The sequence below is a fragment of the Symphalangus syndactylus genome, chromosome 5 (genome assembly GCF_028878055.3).
Source record: "Symphalangus syndactylus isolate Jambi chromosome 5, NHGRI_mSymSyn1-v2.1_pri, whole genome shotgun sequence".
Taxonomy (NCBI): Eukaryota; Metazoa; Chordata; class Mammalia; order Primates; family Hylobatidae; genus Symphalangus; species Symphalangus syndactylus.
The window spans coordinates 17,504,195-17,525,475 of record NC_072427.2 but is presented as its reverse complement, the minus strand read 5'-3'; the positions used below and the strand labels follow the sequence as shown (position 1 = coordinate 17,525,475).

At 45.1% G+C, this 21,281-nt stretch overlaps 1 long non-coding RNA gene and 1 pseudogene across 2 annotated transcripts in view; both read left to right on the top strand.

Moving 5' to 3' along the window:
* Positions 1-21,281, top strand: part of LOC134736578 (uncharacterized) — a 106,472-nt gene that overhangs the window by 29,072 nt on the left and 56,119 nt on the right. The gene's annotated exons all lie outside the window — the stretch shown is intronic.
* On the top strand, positions 2,283-6,430 carry LOC129481533 (uncharacterized; annotated as a pseudogene).

Here is a 21,281-nt window from a genome sequence, read left to right as displayed (position 1 = left end):
AGAAAGGCTGGAGTAGCAGAGGAGTTAGTAATATTTTGGGTTTTATGGCTGGCTTTGGGAAAAGGGGTCTGGTTTTCATGACCTCTCTTGGGAAAGAGGGATTCTAGTTTCTATGGCTAGCCTCTAGAGAAAATGAGAGTCTAGAAACAGGAGATTAGAGGTCAGAGACAGCTGACTCTGAGGCCTTCTTTTTGGGCTATTGTTTTATGACCCCCAACAGAGGCATCACAGAAAAGCGAATACCCAGTAACCCAATGACGTTCTCTAATCATTACTGTTTAAGGAATGGGATATGTTTGAGAAATGCATCATTAGGCAATTTCATCATTGTGAGAACATCATAGAGTGCCCTTACACAAACCTCGATGGCAAGCCTACCACACACCTAGGCTATAGGTATAGCCTATTACTCCTAGGCTATAAACTTTACTGTATGTTACTGCACTGACTACTGTAGGCAACTGTAACACAATGGTGAGTATTTGCATATCTAAACATGTCTAACCATAGAAAAGATAATATGTTACACTATGACATTACCAAGGCTAAGTGTCACTAGGTGATAGAAATTTTTCAGCTCAGCCAGGCCTATGGCCTCACACCTGTAATCCCAGCACTTTGGGAGGCCAAGATGGGAGGATCACTTGAGGCCAGGAGTTCAATACCAGCTTGGGCAACATGGTGAGACCCCTGCCTCTACAAAAAAATTTAAAAATTAGCCCAGTATGATGGCGTGCACCTATAGTCCCAGCTACTCAGAGGCTGAGGCAGAAGGATTGGTTAAGCCTAGGAGGCCGATGCTGCAGTGGGCCATGAATCAGGCCACTGCACTGCAACCTGGGCAAGAGTGAGACCCTGTCAAAAAAAAAGAAAAAAAAAATTGGCTCCATTTTATTCTCATGGGGCCACCATTTTACATGTGGTCTGTCATTGACTGAAACATCCCTACCCATCACATGACTGTATATCCTTCTTCATGGGGATGAGGGAAGTGGGATATATAGGACACCTACATACAAATGGTTATGAAAAAAAAAAAAGATGAGCCTTCATAAGAATAGGTAATAGACTGTCTGGATGAAATGTCAACTTTAATCTCTCCTAGGTTTGAGTCCTGTGACATGTTAATCTTTCTGATAGATACAAATTTCTAGGGAGGGTTTTCATGACAATCGGCTTCCTTCTGGAGAATCTACCTTTACTCAGATAAGGGAAATTCAGGAAAAAGCCCCTCTGTGTATCCATTGTTTTCCCAGATGCCTTCAGTTTGAAGCAATCAGCATACCAACGTGGCATTTTGGGGGGTGATATCTCCTGGGTTCATTCAAAATATTAGCAACATGCTTGGCAGCTTAACCCCCTCATTGCAATACTCAAGAAGGTACTGTGGATATTATTCCTTACCTGGAACAAAATCTTCTTAGTCAATGAGCAATTTCATAGGGTGGTGTAAAACATTACTTTTTATTTTTCCCATAAGGGCAGGCTTGGATAGAGATCCAGGCATCCCTTTTTCTCTCTGGTATTCCTCCCTTCCCCTTTTTTGTCCTCTCTGCCCTCCCTGCAAGCCTGGTGCCACCCCGAGAGCTGCCATGTGTGGTCCTGGAAACTTGTTCCTGGTTCCATCCTAGAGGAGTGGGCAGAGATGGGGACTCACCTACTCTAGGGGTCTTGGGTCTTTCAGATTCACCAAGGTGAGAATCTGCAGGCAGACAAACCTTTTTTCTTTTTCCTTTTTTTTTTTTTTGAGATGGAGTCTCTCTCTGTCGCCAGGCTGGAGTGCAGTGGCACGATCCCGGCTCACTGCAACCTCTGACTCCCTGGTTCAAGTGATTCTCCTGCCTTAGCCTCCCGAGTAGCTAGGATTACAGGCATACGCCACCACGTCCAGCAAAATTTTTTTATTTTTTAGTAGAGCCGGGGTTTCACTATGTTTGCCAGGATGGTCTCGATCTCCTGACCTCATGATCCACCCGCCTCGGCCTCCGAAAGTGCTGGGATTACAGGCGTGAGCCACAGCGCCAGGCCAAACCTTTTTTCATGACCTCTCCTAACCTGACTTTGCCTCATTATCATGCTAAAAATTTCTTTTCTACTCGGTGGGAGGGGAAAGAACAAAAGTAGGGTGTCCTACACCAGACAGATCCCTCTAGTTATTTACAAGCCTCAGTTGATTCATACTTCCAAAATGGCTGTGGAAAATTTCAAATGGTTTATTAAATTTTCCATCATCATACTGAGCATGTCCTACCTGGCAAGCCTGTGCTGGATGCCAACGGAACATGAAGGTGACCAGGAGAAGCTTCAAGTCCCATGGGGAAACAAGCTCATCCAGGACTAACAAAGCACAAGTGCCCAGTGCCCATCTCAACAAAACCACAGTGGCTCTCAGAGACAGGTCTGACTGTTTAGATCACACACAGCACACTCTGAATGTCTCTCCATAAGGCCTTCTGGCTGCAGATTTAATGCCTTTCAGCTGCCAGGGATGTCAGCCGAACTCTCAAAACCCCATGCCAGAGAAAACTCTATTTTCTCCATGAAGAAGCACGTGGATGCCCACTTGGTGCCTGAACTCCCCGAAGGATGTGTTTGGGAGGGATGATCGGGAGGGTGTTTGGGAGGGAGGATCGGGAGGGTCTCCCAACACCCTCCCCCTTCTGAGTTAGCACCGGAACCCTGGTTCCTGCATTCCTGGAGTGACAGTCCCCTGCTTGCTTTCCAGTACCTCCCAGAGAACTCCTGCACAAGTGCTGTCCTGAACTTCCCAGGAGGGACCCATAGCCTTCTTCTTACCCTCTCCAAGTATTATGACCATTTTCTCCTATGCTGCGACTGGAGCTCAAAAGATGCTCCTCCAAATTGGAGGCCTCAAAGGCAGCCTCAGAAGCAAAAGTTTCTCTCTCATCTTCTCCTGCCTCTTGTTTCTGGCCCCCAAGGCTAGCCACAGAAACTAGGGTCTCTCTTCCCCAAGGCAGGTCTTAGAAACCAGAACCCCTTTTCCCCAAAGCCAGCCATCAAACCCCAAAATATTACTCTAACTTCCTCCCTTTTTCTGTGTAAAACATGGCTGTAAAGAAATCATCTGACCAGGCTAGGTGCAGTGGCTCATGCCTGTAATCCCAGCACTTAGTGAGGTGGAGGCAGGTGGATGGCTTGAGCCCACGGGTTCCAGATGAGCCTAGGCAACATGGTGAAACCTCCTCCCTACAGAAAACTTAAAAATTAGCCAGGTGCAGTGGTGCATGCTCTGTGGTCCCAGCCACTGGGTATGCTGGGGCGGAAGGATCACCTGAGTCTGTGAGGTCAAAGCTGCAGTGAGCCAGGATCACACCACTGCACTACAGCCTGGGCAACAGAATGACCCTATCTTAAAAAAAAAAAAAAAAAGAAAAGAAATTATCTAACCTACTTTGTTTGATAGTAGGTCACAAGATCCCCATTCCAGAGAGGGTCTTGCCCCATATCCAGAAGGAAGGAATGCTGCATAGAGAGGCCAAGAAGAAAATGTACAGACAGGCCTTGCTGCATTTCCCCACTCAATCTATCAGCATTAGAGTTTTGTCCAATCACAGTTCTGCATGACCATTCATACTTTTCTGAACCTAAGCATAAAAATAGACTGCTTCCCCTGTATCTTTGGGGTCTTCATTCTGAAGGTTCCTCTGTCACATAAAATTGTGGTCAAATAAGTTTGTATGCTTTTTGGCCTGTTAGTCTGCCTTTTGTCAGTGATTCTCAGTGAACCTTCAGATGGCAAAGAATGTTTTTCTCTTGGTCCCTGCATCGCCTCCACAAGGCTGCCATCTGCAGCTGCTTCAAGTGGGCTGTGACCTGCATTGGGCCACTCCATTCTCAGGGTACCAGACCGGACCTACATCCAGAACACTGATGTCTCTCCTTGCCATCCCCCACAGGACAGGCCCATGCTGAAGATGCCCTGGGCCATGTCCCCCTGGTACCACATTTGGGGGGCCGACATCCCAGTGTCAGAGGCATTTGAACCAGAGTAACTCCATCTTGAATAGGAGCTGGGTAAAATGAGGCTGAAACCTACTGGGCTGCATTCCAGACAGTTACACATCCTAAGTTACAGGATGAGATAGGAGATTGGTACAAGATACAGGTCATAAAGATCTTGCTGATAAAACAGTTTGCAGTAAAGAAACCCGCCAAAATCCACCAAAACCAAGATAGCCACAAGAGTGACCTCTGGTCATCCTCACGGCTACACTCCCGCCAGCGCCATGACACTTTACAAATGCCATGGCAATGTCAGGAAGTTACCCTATACCATCTAGAAAGGGGAGGCATGAATAGTCCACCCCTTGTTCAGCATATATAATCAAGAAATAACCATAAATATGGGCAACCAGTAGCCCTCAGGGCTGCTCTGCCTCTGGAGTAGCCATTCTTTATTCCTTCACTTCTTTATAAACTTGCTTTCACTTTAGTCTACAGACCTGCCCTGAATTCTTTCTTGGGCGAGATCCAAGAACCCTCTCTTGAAGTTTGGATCAGGACCTCTTTCTGGTAACACCTGGGTTGAGTGTGGACCCCAGCCAACACAAAGCTGTCTTCCTCTCCCCACCTGCCACCAACAGGCTCTCCCAGCAGAGGCTGGGCTACAGCCTGCTCCTCTCCCGGCTTCATCATGTAGCAGGATGAGCTGCAGACAAGAATCCCTCAGACACTGAGTTGTAGAAGGAAAGGGCTTTATTCAGCTGGGAGCACTGGCAGACTCACGTCTCCAAAAACTGAGCTCCCCAAGTGAGCAATTCCTGTTCCTTTTAAGGGCTTACAACTCTAAGGAGGTCCCCGTGAAAGGGTCGTGATTGATTGAGCAAGCAGGGGGTCCGTGACTGGGGGCTGCATGCACCGTAATCAGAATAGAACAGAACAGGACAGGAATTTTCATGATGCCTTTCCATACAATGCTGAAATCTACAGATAACATAAGCAGTTAGGTCAGGGGTTGATTTTTTTTTTGAGACGGAGTTTTGCTCTTGTTGCCCAGGCTGGAGTGCAGTGGCGCGATCTTGGCTCACCATAACCTCTGTCTCCCAGGTTCAAGCGATTCTCCTGCCTCAGCCTCCCGAGTAGCTGGGATTACAGGCATATGCCACCATACCAGGCCAATTTTTTGCATTTTTAGTAGAGATGGGGTTTCTCCATATTGGTCAGGCTGGTCTTCAACTCCTGACCACAGGTGAGCTGCCCACCTTGGCCTCCCAAAGTGCTGGGATTACAGGCGTGAGCCACCGCACCCAGCCAAGTCAGGGCTGATTTTTAACTACCAGGCCCAGGGCGTGGTGCTGGGCTATCTGCCTGTAGATTCCACTTCTGCCTTTTAGTTTTTACTTCTTCTTTCTTTGGAGGCAGAAATTGGGCATAAGACAATATGAGGGGTGGTCTCCTCCCTTAATCCTCCTCACCTGCATCAAATCTTTTTATTGTGAGTGGCGAGGCAGCCCAGCTCCTCCACGGCCGGCAACACTGGGCATGCGCCCTCCCCACTGCCAAAGAGGAAGAGGAAGATCAGTTCCGCAGATGCCGCTGCCAAGGAAGAGCCCAGGAGGAGGTTGGTGCGGTTGTCAGCTAACCTGCTGCTGCAAAAGTGGAAACGAAGCTGAAACAGGCATCAGAGAAGGCTAAATCTTCGGGCAAAAAAGTGCAAACAAAAAGGGAAAGGGGAGCAAAGGGAAAACAGGCTAAGTGGCTAACTAGGAAACTAAAGAAGATTTACCTGTAGAAAACGGAGAAACTAAAATCAGCCTCTGATGAAGCTGGAGAGAAGGAAGCCAACCAAATCTGATTAAATCACATACCATGTTATATCAGTGGTCCCCATCTCCCTTTTTGTACAATTGAGTATATATTTTCATCAACTATTTTGTAAATGCGAGTTTACAAAATAATAATTTTTTTTTTTTTTTTTTTGAGACAGGGTCTGGCTCTGATGCCCAGGCTGGAGTGTAGTGGTGCCATTTCAGCTCACTGCACTCTGCCTCCCAGGCTCAAGCCACCCTCCCACCTAAGCCTCCTGAGTAGCTGGGACCACAGGTGCATGCCACCATGCTTGGCTACTTTTTTGCATTTTTTGTAGAGACAGGGTCTCACTTTGTTGCCCAGGCTGGTCTCAAACTCCTGAGCTCAAGAGATATGCCTGCCTTGGTGTCTCAAAGTGCTGGAATTACAGGTGTGAGCCACCATGGCTGGCCTAGAAACATTTTTAAGAAGGAGGGAATAACATCTAATCCCATTTTTTAAGTGTAAATGCTTTTTTTAAAAAGGTGAAACCATTTGCTGCTTGTTTATTTTTTGGTACAACCAGAAAATAGTGTGGGCTATTGAATTCCGGGAGGATTTGACTGTCTTGGGTGTCAGCTTAACATTCCATAGATGGAGGGTTAGTATTTATATCCTATAATATAAAGCATACTAAATGGCAATATGGAGTCACAGTCATGCATTTAATGTCCTGAGCATTTTAAATTACTTCTATTCCCATGTTGTTGTTAATTTTTTTTTTTTTTTTTTGAGATGGAGTCTCGCTCTGTCGCCCAGGCTGGAGTGTAGTGGCGTGATCTCGGCCCACTGCAACCTCTGCCTCCCAGATTCAAGCGATTCTCCTACCTCAGCTTCCCAAGTAGCTGGGATTACAGGCATCTGCCATCATGCCCGGCTAATTTTTTGCATTTTTGTAGAGACAGGGTTTCACCATGTTGGCCAGGCTGGTCTCGAACTCCTGACCTCAGGTGATCCGCCCTCCTCAGCCTCCCAAAGTACTGGGATTATAGGCGTGAGACACCACGCCAGACCTACACATATTGTTTTCTAGCAGAATTGTTTCCTAAAGAAATCCACTTGATTATGGCCCTCCCTATGAGAATTGTGTGCACTCTAACATCCTTGGTCGTGGTAGTCCTGTTTTCCTAGTAACTTTGTTAACGTGCTGTGAAAGATTGAAAATTTGAGTTTGTGGTGTATTTGCTATTGTGTATTAGTGGGATGTATGTAACAGCTTATCCACATGTGAAAATACTGTACTTGATAGCCTCTTAAGGAAAATTTACCTCCAAATGTTAAGCTGGAAAGTCACTGGAGTACTTTTAAAAAGAATTACAATACATGGCTTTTTAGATTTTCAGTACGTATGATAAGAACTGTGTGCAAACCACAATGTCTGTGTACTGAGCCTCAACACAACCAAAAAAATCTCAATTATGAAAGAGTGTTTTGAAGCACACGGAAAACAAACAAACAAACAAATCTCCTTATTGTGACCATTTCACACTTGGGAGGATGAGGCACAGAGACCCTGCCCATTCGCTGTTTGCTCAGCGACAGACCTGCTGGACGCCTTGCTTAGAGTCTGAGGGCAAAAAGAGTAAATCCGGGCTTGGGGCACTGGCTCCTCTGAGGAGAAACCCCACTAGAGCTGTGAGCTTTGGGCAGCTCCTGGCTCCTGGCACTCCCCTGCAGCCCAGCCAGCAGGCCTGGACCCAGGAGTAAGCACTCACAAGCACGCAGCACCGGAAGCTGCTTGCAGCCTCCCGGGGGACCTTTCAGGCTGAGCTGTTTTTGAAGAGAGGAGAGCCTGAGGAAGAAGAGGTCACGGGGCTTTTTGTAGGGAAAAGCATAACTGCACATTTAACTACCAATGATGCTTCCCCATTAGCTCAGGCTGGCCAGCTCTCCCTGGCCCCCAGCCCTTGCACCAATCCCCACCAGGCTGGTTGGCACGGAGCACGGGCAGGGAGAGTTCCTTCCCAGTGCAGCAGTGAGATCCAGACGTGGGAGCAGATGCACATTCTCAGGGAGGCCAGTCCTGAGGCCTTGGCAGGGACCACTGCAGCTGCCCATCTCCAGCAAGGCCATCAAAAGGCGGTGAGGCGTGGGAGCCGGCCCTCAGAGGGGCCACCACAGGACCCGCCAGGCTGCCATCAGGTCTTGGCAGGAAGAGAAAATGTTCTTGCTCTTATAGAGGGTGCAGAGAAAGGCAGCATGGCCAGGCAGGCCAACTCCTGCCAGTCTTCAAGGGGTGTGGAACAAAGCCCTTTTTTCTCCAGGTCCTCGGACCCTCTGCCAGGCCGGACCATTGGTTAGTTCTTTCCCAGTTCCCTTGGCACCAGGAGATGCGGCAGTCAGAGCTGCCCAGGGCTCGTTGAGGAGAGGCCCTGAATGGGCACATCCAGGGGGCCCAGGCCAGCTGACACTCCCTCACAGTCAGAGCCTCCCCGCTTAGGAGAGTGAGGCACAGGCTGTGCATTCAAAGAGACCTGCATTCACCAGCTAGACTTCATAAGCCGAACCTCAGAGTCCTCTCATTTAAAATAATGAGGATGGGGTATATTGTTAATAAAAAAGGCAAGGTGCAGAATGCATGTATAGCGTGCCACCAATCGAGGCAGGAGACAGAGAGACATAACATTTACACACATTTACTTGTGCATGCATAAAACGTAAAATGTCTCAGAAAAGATAAACAAAAAATGGGCTTTCAGGTTCCCTCCAGGAAGAAAAATTGGGTGGTGAGGAAGGAAAAGGGGAAGGAGGAAGACTTTTTTATAATTATTTTATTTATTTATTTATTTATTTTTATTTTTTTGGAGACACAGAGTCTTCCTCTGTTGCCCAGGCTGGAGTGCAGTGGCACAATCTGGGCTCATTGCAACCACCACTTACTGGGTTCAAGTGATTCTCATGCTTCAGCCTCTCAAGTAGCTGGGATTACAGGTACCCACCACCACACCCAGCTAATTTTTGTACTTTTAGTAGAGATGGGGTTTCACCATTTTGGCCAGGCTGGTCTCAAACTCCTGGCCTCAAGTGATCTACCTTCCTCAGCTTCCCAAAGTGCTAAGATTACAGGCATGAGCCACCACACCAGGCCAAAGGAAGACTTTCAGAGTGTACCTTCTGGAGCTTTGAAATTTTGATTTTTTTTTTTTTTTTTTTTTGAGACAGAGTCTCGCTCTGTCGCCCAGGCTGGAGTGCAGTGGTGCAGTCTCGGCTCACTGCAAGCTCCGCCTCCTGGGTTCACGCCATTCTCCTGCCTCAGCCTCTCCAAGTAGCTGGGACTACAGGTGCCCGCCACCACGCCTGGCTAATTTTTTGTATTTTTAGTAGAGACGGGGTTTCACCGTGGTCTCGATCTCCTGACCTCGTGATCCGCCCGCCTCGGCCACCCAAAGTGCTGGGATTACAAGTGTGAGCCACCGCGCCCAGCCCGAAATTTTGATTTTTTTTTTTTTTTTTTTTTTAAAAAACAGGGTCACACTATGTTGCCTAGGCTAGTCTTAAACTCCTGGCCTCAAACAATCCTCCCACATCAGCCTCCCTACTTGTTGGGATTACAGGTGTGATTGTGAATTGTTTAAATTATATATATTTATTTATTTTTATTTTTTTTTATTATACTTTAGGGTTTTAGGGTACATGTGCACAATGTGCAGGTTTGTTACATATGTATCAATGTGCCATGTTGATTTCCTGCACCCATTAACTCGTCATTTAGCATTAGGTGTATCTCCTAATGCTGTCCCTCCCCCCTCCCCCCACCCCACAACAGTCCCCGGAGCGTGATGTTCCCCTTCCTGTGTCCATGAGTTCTCATTGTTCAATTCCCACCTATGAGTGAGAACATGCGGTGTTTGGTTTTTTGTCCTTGCGATAGTTTACTGAGAATGATGTTTTTCAGTTTCATCCATGTCCCTACAAAGGACACGAACTCATCATTTTTTATGGCTGCATAGTATTCCATGGTGTATATGTGCCACATTTTCTTAATCCAGTCTATCGTTGTTGGACATTTGGGCTGGTTCCAACTCTTTGCTATTGTGAATAGTGCCGCTATAAACATACGTGTGCATGTGTCTTTATAGCAGCCTGATTTATAGTCCTTTGGGTATATACCCAGTAATGGGATGGCTGGGTCAAATGGTATTTCTAGTTCTAGATCCCTGAGGAATCGCCACACTGACTTCCACAATGGTTGAACTAGTTTACAGTCCCACCAACAGTGTAAAAGTGTTCCTATTTCTCCACATCCTCTCCAGCACCTGTTGTTTCCTGATTTTTTAATGATGGCCATTCTAACTGGTGTGAGATGGTATCTCACTGTGGTTTTGATCTGCATTTCTCTGATGGCCAGTGATGATGAGCATTTCTTCATGTGTTTTTTGGCTGCATAAATGTCTTCTTTTGAGAAGTGTCTGTTCATGTCCTCTGCCCACTTTTTGATGGGGTTGTTTGTTTTTTTCTTGTAAATTTGTTTGAGTTCATTGTAGATTCTGGATATTAGCCCTTTGTCAGATGAGTAGGTTGCAAAAATTTTCTCCCATTCTGTAGGTTGCCTGTTCACTCTGATGATAGTTTCTTTTGCTGTGCAGAAGCTCTTTAGTTTAATGAGATCCCATTTGTCGATTTTGGCTTTTGTTGCCATTGCTTTTGGTGTTTTAGACATGAAGTCCTTGCCCACGCCTATGTCCTGAATGGTATTGCCTAGGTTTTCTTGTAGGATTTTAATGGTTTTAGGTCTAACATATAAGTCTTTAATCCATCTTGAATTAATTTTTGTATAAGGTGTAAGGAAGGGATCCAGTTGCAGCTTTCTACATATGGCTAGCCAGTTTTCCCAGCACCATTTATTAAATAGGGAATCCTTTCCCCATTTCTTGTTTTTGTCAGGTTTGTCAAAGATCAGATAGTTGTAGCTATGCGGCATCATTTCTGAGGGCTCTGTTCTGTTCCATTGATCTATGTCTCTGTTGTGGTACCAGTACCATGCTGTTTTGGTTACTGTAGCCTTGTAGTATAGTTTAAAGTCAGGTAGCGTGATGCCTCCAGCTTTGTTCTTTTGGCTTAGGATTGACTTGGCAATGCGGGCTCTTTTTTGGTTCCATATGAACTTTAAAGTAGTTTTTTCCAATTCTGTGAAGAAAGTCATTGGTAGCTTGATGGGGATGGCATTGAATCTATAAATTACCTTGGGCAGTATGGCCATTTTCACGATATTGATTCTTCCAACCCATGAGCATGGAATGTTCTTCCATTTGTTTGTATCCTCTTTTATTTCATTGAGCAGTGGTTTGTAGTTCTCCTTGAAGAGGTCCTTCACATCCCTTGTAAGCTGGATTCCTAGGTATTTTATTCTCTTTGAAGCAATTGTGAATGGGAGTTCACTCATGATTTGGCTCTCTGTTTGTCTGTTATTGGTGTACAAGAATGCTTGTGATTTTTGTACATTAATTTTGTATCCTGAGACTTTGCTGAAGTTGCTAATCAGCTTAAGGAGATTTTGGGCTGAGACAATGGGGTTTTCTAGATATACAATCATGTCATCTGCAAACAGGGACAATTTGACTTCCTCTTTTCCTAATTGAATACCGTTTATTTCCTTCTCCTGCCTGATTGCTCTGGCCAGAACTTCCAGCACTATGTTGAATAGGAGCGGTGAGAGAGGGCATCCCTGTCTTGTGCCAGTTTTCAGAGGGAATGCTTCCAGTTTTTGCCCATTCAGTATGATATTGGCTGTGGGTTTGTCGTAGATAGCTCTTATTATTTTGAGATACGTCCCATCAATACCTAATTTATTGAGAGTTTTTAGCATGAAGGGTTGTTGAATTTTGTCAAAGGCCTTTTCTGCATCTATTGAGATAATCATGTGGTTTTTGTCTTTGGTTCTGTTTATATGCTGGATTACATTTATTGATTTGCGTATGTTGAACCAGCCTTGCATCCCAGGGATGAAGCCCACTTGATCATGGTGGATAAGCTTTTTGATGTGCTGCTGGATTCGGTTTGCCAGTATTTTATTGAGGATTTTTGCATCAATGTTCATCAAGGATATTGGTCTGAAATTCTCTTTTTTGGTTATGTCTCTGCCAGGTTTTGGTATCAGGACGATGCTGGCTTCGTAAAATGTGTTAGGGAGGATTCCCTCTTTTTCTATCGATTGGAATAGTTTCAGAAGGAATGGTACCAGTTCCTCCTTGTACCTCTGGTAGAATTCAGCTGTGAATCCATCAGGTCCTGGACTCTTTTTGGTTGGTAAGCCATTGATTATTGCCACAATTTCAGAACCTGTTATTGGTCTATTCAGAGATTCAACTTCTTCCTGGTTTAGTCTTGGGAGGGTGTATTTGTCGAGGAATTTATCCATTTCTTCCAGATTTTCTAGTTTATTTGCATAGAGGTGTTTGTAGTATTCTCTGATGGTAGATTGTATTTCTGTGGGATCGGTGGTGATATCCCCTTTTTCGTTTTTTATTGCATCTATTTGATTCTTCTCTCTTTTCTTCTTTATTAGTCTTGCTAGCGGTCCATCAATTTTGTTGATCTTTTCAAAAAACCAGCTCCTGGATTCATTAATTTTTTGAAGGGTTTTTTGTGTCTCTATTTCCTTCAGTTCTGCTCTGATTTTAGTTATTTCTAGCCTTCTGCTAGCTTTTGAATGTGTTTGCTCTTGCTTTTCTAGTTCTTTTAATTGTGATGTTAGGGTGTCAATTTTGGATCTTTCCTGCTTTCTCTTGTGGGCATTTAGTGCTATAAATTTTCCTCTACACACTGCTTTGAACGTGTCCCAGAGATTCTGGTATGTTGTGTCTTTGTTCTCGTTGGTTTCAAAGAACATCTTTATTTCTGCCTTCATTTCATTATGTACCCAATAGTCATTCAGGAGCAGGTTGTTCAGTTTCCATGTAGTTGAGCGGTTTTGACTGAGTTTCTTAATCCTGAGTTCTAGTTTGATTGCACTGTGGTCTGAGAGACAGTTTGTTATAATCTCTGTTCTTTTACATTTGCTGAGAAGAGCTTTACTTCCAACTATGTGGTCAATTTTGGAATAGGTGTGGTGTGGTGCTGAAAAAAATGTATATTCTGTTGATTTGGGGTGGAGAGTTCTGTAGATGTCTATTAGGTCCACTTTATGTAGAGCTGAGTTCAATTCCTGGATATCCTTGTTAACTTTCTGTCTCGTTGATCTGTCTAATGCTGACAGTGGGGTGTTAAAATCTCCCATTATTATTGTGTGGGAGTTTAAGTCCCTTTGTAGGTCACTGAGGACTTGCTTTATGAATCTGGGTGCTCCTGTGTTAGGTGCATATATATTTAGGATAGTTAGCTCTTCTTGTTGAATTGATCCCTTTACCATTATGTAATGGCCTTCTTTGTCTCTTTTGATCTTTGTTGGTTTAAAGTCTATTTTATCAGAGACTAGGATTGCAACCCCTGCCTTTTTTTGTTTTCCAGTTGCTTGATAGATCTTCCTCCATCCCTTTATTTTGAGTCTATGTGTGTCTCTGCACGTGAGATGGGTTTCCTGAATACAGCACACTGATGGGTCCTGACTCCTTATCCAGTTTGCCAGTCTGTGTCTTTTGATTGGAGCATTTAGCCCATTTACATTTAACGTGAATATTGTTATGTGTGAATCTGATCCTGTCATTATGATGTTAGTTGGTTATTTTGCTCGTTAGTTGCTATAGTTTCTTCCTAGCCTCGATGGTCTTTACAATTTGGCATGGTTTTGCAGGGGCTGGTACCGGTTGTTCCTTTCCATGTTTAGTGCTTCCTTCAGGAGCTCTTTTAGGGCAGGCCTGGTGGTGACAAAATCACTCAGCGTTTGCTTGTCTGTAAAGTATTTTATTTCTCCTTCACTTATGAAGCTTAGTTTGGCGGGATAGGAAATTCTGGGTTGAAAATTCTTTTCTTTAAGAATGTTGAATATCGGCCCCCACTCTCTTCTGGCTTGTAGAGTTTCTGCTGAGAGATCAGCTGTTAGTCTGATAGGCTTCCCTTTGTGGGTAACCTGACCTTTCTCTCTGGCTGCCCTTAACACTTTTTCCTTCATTTCAACTTTGGTGAATCTGACAATTATGTGTCTTGGAGTTGCCCTTCTCGAGGAGTATCTTTGTGGCGTTCTCTGTATTTCCTGAATCTGAATGCTGGCCTGCCTTGCTAGATTGGGGAAGTTCTCCTGGATAATATCTTGCAGAGTGTTTTCCAACTTGGTTCCATTCTCCCCATCATTTTCAGGTACACCAATCAGACGTAGGTTTGGTCTTTTCACATAGTCCCAAATTTCTTGGAGGCTTTGTTCATTTCTTTTTATTCTTTTTTCTCTAAACTTCCCTTCTCTCTTCATTTCATTCATTTCATCTTCTATCAGCCATACCCTTTCTTCCAGTTGATCGCATCTGCTACTGAGGCTTCTGCATTCTTCGCGTAGTTCTCGAAACTTGCCTTTCAGCTCCATCATCTCCTTTAAGCCCTTCTCTCCATTGGTTATTCTAGTTATCCATTCTTCTAATTTTTTTCAAAGTTTTTAACTTCTTTGCTATTGTTTTGAATTTCCTCTCGTAGCTCAGAGTAGTTTGATCGTCTGAAGCCTTCTTCTCTCAACTCATCAAAGTCATCCTCCATCCAGCTTTGTTCCATTGCTGGTGAGGAACTGCGTTCCTTTGGAGGAGGAGAGGTGCTCTGTTTTTTAGAGTTTCCAGTTTTTTTGGTCTGTTTTTTCCCCATCTTTGTGGTTTTGTCTACTTTTTGTCTTCGATGATGGTGATGTACAGATGGGTTTTTGGTGTGGATGTCCTTTCTGTTTGTTAATTTTCCTTCTACCAGACAAGACCCTCAGCTGCAGGTCTGTTGGAGTTTACTAGAGGTCCACTCCAGACCCTGTTTGGCTGGGTGTCAGCACTGGTGGCTGCAGAACAGCGGATTTTCGTGAGACCACAAATTCAGCTGTCTGATAGTTCCTCTGAAAGTTTTGTCTCAGAGGAGTACCCGGTTGAATGAGGTGTCAGTCTGTCCCTACTGGGGGGGTGCCTCCCAGTTAGGCTGCTCAGGGGTGAGGGACCCACTTTAGGAGGCAGTCTGTCCGTTCTCAGATCTCCAGCTGTGTGCTGGGAGAACCACTACTCTCTTCAAAGCTGTCAGTCAGACAGGGACATTTAAGGCTGTGGAGGTTCTTGCTGAGTTTTTGGTTGTCTGTGCCCTACCCCCAGAGGTGGAGCCTACAGAGGCAGGCAGGCCTCCTTGAGCTGTGGTGGGCTCCACCCAGTTTGAGCTTCCTGGCTGCTTTGTTTACCTAAGCAAGCCTGGGCAATGGCGGGCGCCCTTCCCCCAGCCTCGTTGCTGCCTTGCAGCGTGATCTCAGACTGCTGTGCTAGCAATCAGCAAGACTCTGTGGGCATAGGACCCTCCGAGCCAGGTGCGGGACACAATCTCCTAGTGTGCCGTTTTCCAGGCCCGTTGGAAAAGCGCAGTATTAGGACGGGACTGACCTGATATTCCAGGTGCCATCTGTTTCCCCTTTCTTTGACTAGGAAAGGGAACTCCCTGACCCCTTGCGCTTCCCGAGTGAGGCAATGCCTCGCCCTGCTTCGGCTCGCGCACAGTGCGCTTCACCGACTGTCCTGCACCCACTGTTAGGCACTCCCTAGTGAGATGAAACCGGTACCTCAAGCAGAAATGCAGAAATCACCCGTCTTCTGTGTCGCTGGGGCTGGGAGCTGGAGACCAGAGCTGTTCCTATTCGGCCATCTTGGCTCCACCCCCTAAATTACATATATTTAAAACGAGATTTCAGTGAAGAAAAACAAAGGTAACAGTGAGGACCTACCTCAATTGCTGTGAGAATAAAATGAGCTAACATAGATGACAGCAGGGCACCCTGCATGCAGACCCTCAAGAAGTGATGTAGAGCCTTAGGGGTTACAGGTCCATATGGTTTGGATTTTTGTCCCCACCCAAATCTCATGTGGAATTGTAATCGCCAATGTTGGAGGTGGGGTCTGGTGAGAGGTGACTGATCATAGGAGCGGATTTCATCGTTGCTGTTCTCATGATAGTGAGTTCTCACGAGATTTGATAGTTTAAACGTGTGTGGCACTTCCCCCTTCACTCTGTCTCTCTCCTGCCTCCATGAGAAGAAGGTGCCTTGCTTCCCCTTCACCTTCTGTCATGACTGTAAGTTTCCTGAGTCCTCCCCAGCCATGTTTCCTATACAGCCTATGGACCCGTGAGACAATTAAACCTCTTTTCTTTATAAATTACCCAGTTTCAGGTCTTTCTTTATAGCAGTGGGAGAACAGACTAATACACAGGCAGTGCATGCACTGGCTCATGCTGCTGAGTGAGGAAGGGTGCAGAGCAGGCACAGTGGGTCCTGCAGTGCAGATGGGAACCTGAGGTCCAGAAGGAACCTGCCCAAGGTCACACAGATGGAAGTGATAAAGGATGCATCTTGGACATGAATCCCGTTCTCAGGGCTGAGAACATTTGTAGAAACTAGAAAAACTATTAGGATCTTTGGAGTCCTGAGTGCCAGGTGAAAATCAGACTCTCCCAGGATAATGAGACTTTCAAGGCCAGCCTTCAGAAGACCAAAGGATGCGGGTCTTGACTGATCAGAGCAGGGACTTTGGACTGGGGCCTGAGACAGTGAGGCTGGATGTCAGAACCTAGCCTCCTGCTGGAGCAGATCAACCCGAAGAGGCCCATCTGCCAAGGGCACACATGTTCCTGGTCTGTGGTTTCTCCTCCCAGCCCCAAGCTTGGCATCTGCTGGAGATGAATCCCTTTTCAAAATGCACCCAGCCTCTCACCTCCCCAGCAGACTTTTCCTTCACTAACATTGCCTGCCACCCTGTGCTAGGTATTCAGCCAGGCCATGGGAACACCAAGAGGTCTAAGGAATCCCTCAGAGCTTCTAGTTTAATCAGAAGATATGTCAGGCAGATTTGAATAATAATCCCAAAAGACAAAACCCTGAATGTCAAAATTCTAAAAGATCAAAATTCATAAATTCTAAAATCCTGAAAATCACTATCACAGGATCATGTTAGATGGAACTATTACCTTGTTATTGTCTTTATTTGGAAATGAAGCACAGCTCAAGGAGATGCGTATGGGTTCTGAGTTCACAAAGGGTGGATTTGTGAACTTAATTTGGTTCTGTGAAACTAGAAAATCACTTAATTGCAATGGCCAGGCGATAACCAGACTTTCAAATAAACAGCATATACTTAAAAAATTTGTAGACCAGAACCACTTTCCAAGTGCAATTGCAGCAAATGTTTTGAAGATGATAGAAGTGAAACTGCTGGCAAAAAAAATGCAAGAAATCTCCTCTACCAAATTATTCAATCATGTAGGACTTCTGCCCCTTCACACATGGTGCCATGCTTGCCTTCAAAAAATGTGCTTCATCAGGGAATAAAAAGAATCCAACAAACTCAGCAACCTCTGAACCAAAGATGCTTGCTGATACTGAGGTTTCTCCAACAGAACACATTAAATGGTGAGCTAATCTTTTTTTTTTTTTTTTTTTTTGAGACAGGGTCTCACTCTGTCACCTGTGCTGGAGTGCACTGGTATGAGCATGGCTCACTGCAGCCTCAACTTCCCAGGCTCCAATGATCCTCCCACCTCAGCCTCCTGAGTAGCCAGGACCACAGGTATGTGCCACCACACCTGGCTAATTTTTGTATTTTTTGTAGAGAAAGAGTTTTTGCCATGTTGCCCAGGCTGGTCTCAAACCCCTGGGCTCAAGCAATCCTCCTGCCTTGGCCTCCCAAAGTTCTGGGATTACAGGCATGAGCCACTGCACTCAGCCAAACTATTCTTGATTAGGGGTTTGACTGTCAAAGAAGATAGAATTTTTATGTTTATCACTAACTCTAACATTAAAAAAAACTTGCACATACTTCACTTTGGCAAATAAACAGGACTTTCTTTCTGTTTTTTGTTTTTTGGTTTTTTTTGAGGCAGAGTTTCACCCTTGTTGCCCAGGCTGGAGTGCAATGGTGCGATCTCGGCTCACCACAACCTCTGCCTCCCAGGTTCAAGCAATTCTCCTGCCTCAGCCTCCCAAGTAGCGAGTAGCTGGAATTACAGGCATGCTCCACCATGCCTGGCTAATTTTGTATTTTTAGTAGGGATGGGGTTTCTCCATGTTGGTCAGGCTGGTCTTGAACTCTCAACCTCAGGTGATCCGCCCACCTCAGGCTCCCAAAGTGCTGGGATTACAGGCGTGAGCCACTGTGCCCAGTCATAAATGAGACTTCCAAAACTGTCACTCCTTTTTTTTCTTTTTTTTAAAATGAACTATATACAATTCATGCCCCTGTTGGGTCTGAAAACCCTAAAACTTATACACTTGTTTATGTATTAATGACTGAAAAAAGTGATGCAATTTATAAAAGTTTATTTGAAGATTTGATGAGCTATGCAGAAGAAAATGGATTTCAATTGAATCCCCACACCATAATGATGGATTTGGAATTAGGTGTGATCAAGGTTACTAAAAGTCAATTTCAAGGTGTTTCCAATAAAGTTTGTTTTTTTCCATTCAGTCCAATGCATTTGGTGGAAAATTCAGATGAGTGGACTGGCCAAGCAATATGGCAACAATGATAACTTCAGTTTAAAAAGGCATAATTTGTCTACATTGACGTTCCTTCCAGCTGGTGACATTCCAAGAGTGTTTGATGAATAAAAGGCATATTTACCTGAAGAAGCTAACAAAGTTACTGAATCGTTGGAAAATAATTATGTGCCTGGTAGAATAATAAGGCACCCATGCAACAATGTTGCTATTCAATCACTAGTATCGTTTCCACCAAATTTGGGGCCCCTATGCTGGGGCATGCAGAATGGATTTCTGCATACCCAAAACAACATACAAGGCCAAGCGTGGTGGCTTATGCCTGTACTCCCAGCTCTTTGGGAGACCGAGGCGGGCAGATCACCTGAGTTCAAGAGTTCGAGACCAGCCTGGCCAACATGGCAAAATCTGTCTACACACACAAACACACACACACACACCCCACAAAAATTAGCCAGGCATGGTGGCGTGTGCCTGTAGTCCCAGCTACTTGGGAGGCTGATGAAGGAGAATTGCTTAAGCCCAGGAGGTGGAGGTTGCAGTGAACCAGAATTGCATTGCACTCCGGCCTGGGCGACAGAGCAAGACTCTGTCTAAAAAAGAAACAAACAACAACAAACATAGAAGCATGGCACAGAAGACAGAAGATGGGAATATATTAATATTAATAGAGAATGCTCATGTCAGCATATATCAAACCAGAAGAATTTCAAAAAGAGCAGTGCTACGTGCAAAATGAAGGTGGGGACAGAACCTGATCCTGTCCCCTTTCTTTCCTCCCCAGACAACTTGAGCTTCATCTCTCATTCCACCACCTTCTCCACCAACTACTGGTCTCTGAGCTCTGTCACCCAGCCACAGTGTCTGGCTCACAAGCAGCGTAGCCAGTGTCTATGCAGGCGCTAGGGGCTTATTCTCCTGGATCTTCATGTCCTGCTCCACCAGCTTCCAAGGAGGCTGGGAGTCCAGGGACCTGGCCACAGGGATGGCCAAGGGTCTGGTGGGAATGGGGGACATCCAGAGCAAAAAGGAAATATGCAAGGCCTGAATGACTGCCTGGTCTCCTACCTGGACAGAGTGAGGAGCCTGCAGACCAAGAATCAGAGGCTCAAGAGCAAAATCTGGAAAGACCTGGCAAAGAAGGGACCCCAGCTCAGAGACTAGGGGCATTACTTCAAGACCATCAAGAACCTAAGGGCTCAGATAATTCTGTGGACAATGCCTGCATCATTTTTCATGTTGAAAATGCCCATCTTGCTGCTGATGACTTTAGAGTCAAGTATGAGACAGAGCTGGCCATGTGCCAGTCTGTGGTGAGTGACATCCATGAGATCTGCAAGGTCATTGATGTCACTTGGCTGCAGCCAGGGACAGAGATCAAGGCTTTCAAGGAGGAGCTGCTCTTCATGGAGAAGAACCATGAAGAGGAAGTAAAAGATCTACAAGCCCAGATTTCCAGCTGTGGGTTAATCATGGAGGTAGATGCCCCCAGATCTCGGGACATCAGCAAGATCAGGGCAGACATCCAGTCCCAGTACGACGAGCTGGCTCAGAAGAACCAAGAGGAACTGGACAAGTACTGGTCCCAGAAGATTGAGGAGGGCACCATAGTGGTCACCACGCAGTCTGCTTAGATGCTAAATGTCATCTTAGCAGTCCATGGAGCTGCTAATATGATGTTCATGGAGCTGAGACATACACTTCAGTCCTTAGAGATTGACCTGGACTCAATATCTGAAGGCCAGCTTGGAGAACAGCCTGAGGGTGGTGGAGGTTCACTACACCATGCAGAGGGAGCAGCTCAATGGGGTCCTGCTGCACTTGGAGTCAGAGTTGGCACAGACCCAGAGAGGGGCCGCACCAGGCCCAGGAGTACGAGGCCCTGATGAACATCAAGGTCAAGCTGGAAGCTGAGATCACCACCTACCACTGTCTGCTGGAAGAGAGGGAGGACTTCATTCTCGGTGATGCCCTGGACAGCAGCAACTCCATACAAACCATCCAAAAAGACCAGCATCAGCAGGCTGGTTGATGGCAAAGTGGGGTCTGAGACCAACGACACCAAAGTTCTGAGGCGTTGAGCCAGCAGAATAAGGTACCTTTTGGGAAGCAGGAGGCCCATAAACAGTTCAGAGGTCATTGGTCCAAAAAAAAAAAAAAAAAAGAAGCAAGAAAATGAAGGTGAACATATTCTCCAAGGAGAGCCATGTCCTCAAAGAAAAAAAGCAGCTCTTCATTGTGATACAAGACTGCAAAATATAGTTAATAATTGTGAAAGTCAACCAATGCAATTGCCCGTAATCTGTCCCTACAACACACTTTTATATATTGAATTTTCTTCTTAGTTTGTTTTGTTCATTTTTTTCACTTTTTTCTTTTAAATTTTTTTACTTTTAAAGTTTTTAAAATTGGAACATAGTAATTGTACATATTTATAGGGTACATAGTGATGCTGTGATACATACACTGTATAGTAATCAGATCAGGGTAATTAGCATATCTATCATCTCAAACATTTATCGTTTCTTTGTATTGAGAATATTCAGAGTTCTTCTAGCTATTTGAAACTAAATAATATATATTGTTGTTGGCTATAGTCATTCTACAGTGATATAGAGTACAAGAATTTATTCCTCCTATCTAGCTGCGATTTTGTATCCTTTAACAAATCTCTCCCTATGGCTCCTTTCCCCTTACCCTTTCTAGCCTCTGTTTTACTTTTATTTCTAGGAGACCAACTTATTTTTTTTTAGCTTCCACATACGAGTGAGAATATGCAGTATCTAACTCTGTTTCTAGCTTACTTCATTTAAAATAATGCCCTCCAGTTCCATCCAAATTGCCGACAAATGACAGGATTTCATTCTTTTTTATGGATGAGTGGTAT